The sequence below is a fragment of the Lipotes vexillifer genome, unplaced genomic scaffold, assembly GCF_000442215.2.
Source record: "Lipotes vexillifer unplaced genomic scaffold, Lipotes_vexillifer_v1.1 scaffold39, whole genome shotgun sequence".
In the NCBI taxonomy this organism is placed as follows: domain Eukaryota; kingdom Metazoa; phylum Chordata; class Mammalia; order Artiodactyla; family Lipotidae; genus Lipotes; species Lipotes vexillifer.
In genome coordinates this window covers 1,373,118-1,375,728 of record NW_006787038.1, presented here as the reverse complement: position 1 = coordinate 1,375,728, position 2,611 = coordinate 1,373,118, and positions in this window count along the sequence as shown.

The following is a 2,611-nucleotide window of genomic DNA, read 5'->3' as shown; positions in this document are numbered from 1 at the left end:
TGCTGCTTGGTGCATGAGGGCAGAGCTGGGGAACCTGAGTCCCATTTTCGATTATGTGACTGAATACTGGTGACCCTAGACAGACCTCCATTTGGAGTCCTCCCTCTTTCTGGCAAGAGCATGCTGAATGAGCTCATTCAGGCCTGCAAAGTGCTTGCAGTTCTTCAGAGCAGAGTTCTCTGAGTGGCAGAATGTAGCGATCAAAATAGAACGGCATAGAGGAAGACTGGCCTATCGCTGTGGCTGACCACTGCTTTATCCCCATTCTCTCAACCCAGCACAACTTCACTGTCAATCGTAGAAAGAGCACTAAACTAGGAGTTCCTAGCTGGGCGCTGGCATTTACTGGCTTTAGGCCAGTTACCTGAGCTCTCTGAACCTCAGTTTCCTCATACCTAAAGTGGCGATAAGGTAGCTGCTCTGTTCACCTCAGGGAACTGCCTTAGGAGTCAATGAAACAACGCCCATGATTGAAGCCTTGTCAACTGTATGCCACCATACAAGTGTGAGCTGCTGTCACTGTGCCCATTGACCAGTCAGGCCTGCTGGCGGAGACCTGATCACTGCCACCCTTACCCCATTTTCTCCCAGCCCGGCCATAGCTTTCTTTGTTCTTGGCCTTCCTGGGGCACCAGAGTAAGTGAAGCTCAACTTATAAATCTTGAGGAGCCCAAAGGGTTCCCTCCCCTTCTCCTCTTCCATCATCACCTATAGAAGACAATATAGGGTGAGAGTCTGACTCACAGTTTTGTTTTGTTTTGTTTTGTTTTTTCCCAAGAATCACAGATCTAGGGAAACAGCTCCTTGAAGGCAAGGACTGTGTTGTTTTCATCTCTTTGCTTTCCTCCACACCTCCCCTCCCCCATCGCACCTGGAAGATAGTAAGGACTCAGTAATTGGGTGTAAAATAAGAGAATGAAGTTTTAAAATATCTCAGAACAAAAGCATCTGACTGGAAGTCAACAGCCCTGTGTTCTGGTCCCAGATCTGCCACTGACTGTCTCAGACAGCTCCCTTCCCCTCTGTGGGCCTCAGTTTTCTCATCTGTAAAAGAAGAGGGTTGAGCTAGATGAATTTTAAGATTCTAAGCCTTGATGTTCTGTGGGGCTCTCTGAGGGCCAAGCCCACAAATCCCTCAGTTCTCCTTGAACACAGAATACCAGCTTTATTAACCTGGTTTGGAGAGTAAGTTATGTCCTCTCAGTAAAGAATTAGATTTTATTAATGGAGTAGAAGGGAACAAAGGAACCAGAAAAGGCCATGTATGGTTTTGGTGTTTTCTTCAGATTTTCCTCTCTTCCTTATTTCCCTGAGAAAGTCATGAGGGTGTACAGAGTTGCTGAGCTAGGAGGGTCCCTGCCTCCAAGCCAAGAGGCCAGGAAAGCACTCCCCCCAGAACATCACTGTGAGTAGCCAAGGGCCAGGGACCCAGTCCTAGGCCATTTCCTCCCAGGGATGCTTCCTGGTAGGGAATCCCCCTCCTAAGAAGACTACAGAAGGGCACAGTCTGGAAAGATCCATCCCTGGGGAGAGTTTTTTAATTTAAAAACAAAATGATCTTCTCTGACAATAATTTTCCTCAACTGCAGCAGGCCCGGTGATGTTCAGAAAAACCTTAGCTAATTGGCACTTGGGTAGAGCTGAGTAAGCCACGCCAGTGACCTCCCGGACTTACCCTGCAAACGCCCAGCCAGGGTGGGGGAATCAGCCCCTCCCCCATGTCAGCACTTTCTGGCTCCCAGCTGTTGGTGCAGCAAAAATCAGCTCTCAGCTCTCCGGAGTTAATGGACAGTCACTAACCCTCATAACAAAGTGACGGCAACGGTGGCAGCAGAAAGCATAGAAAGGGGCTTTATTTTCTGCGAGACTGGTCTGTCAGGGTGCTGGCCTGCTGCGGGGACTAGAACAGTGCAGCACCCCTCCTTCTGCAGCTGTCTGGATAGACTTTCCACCCCCAGAGCTGTCAGGGTGCAGGGCACCTCTGGTCACCCAGGCAGACACATCTGGCTCCTCTCCCAGCCAGGGAAAACTACCCACTGGCTACTTCTTATCTTCCCCTCCAGCCCCCTCCCTACCGAGGCTCCCATTCGGACCCTCTTCACAAGGCCTCAAAGGCAAGAAGAGAGTCAACCCTGGCACCTGACTTGTTGATCTCAGTTATCTGGAGCTGGGGGTGGAGGGGGGATGGGTGGCAGGGAGATCTGAGGAAGAGGAAGAAATCAATGAGACGTGGTCATTAAGAAATGGTGTGTGTGTGAAGAAAGAGATTGAAACTGAAATACTCACATGCAGGCCCCTTCCCCTGGTAGCACACACAAAATGACAGAGGCAGAGAATACCTGGAGAAATCTGTACATTATTAATTACCTCCAGGTTCAAAAGGCCAATTCATCTGTGCATCCTCAAGGGACTTCCAGCCCTAAAGTACACCATTCCAGGGAGAAAAAAGCAGAAGGAACAGGCTTCAGTTCGGGAAGAAGAAACATCCCAGATCTCTAAACCTTTGGTACTTTACAACCTCCTTCCCTTCTTAGGGGCTCGGTGGACAGCCTGCCTGGAGCAAGGCCCCCTCTGCTACAAGGCAGGGGACACTAAGGAATGATCTCATTCC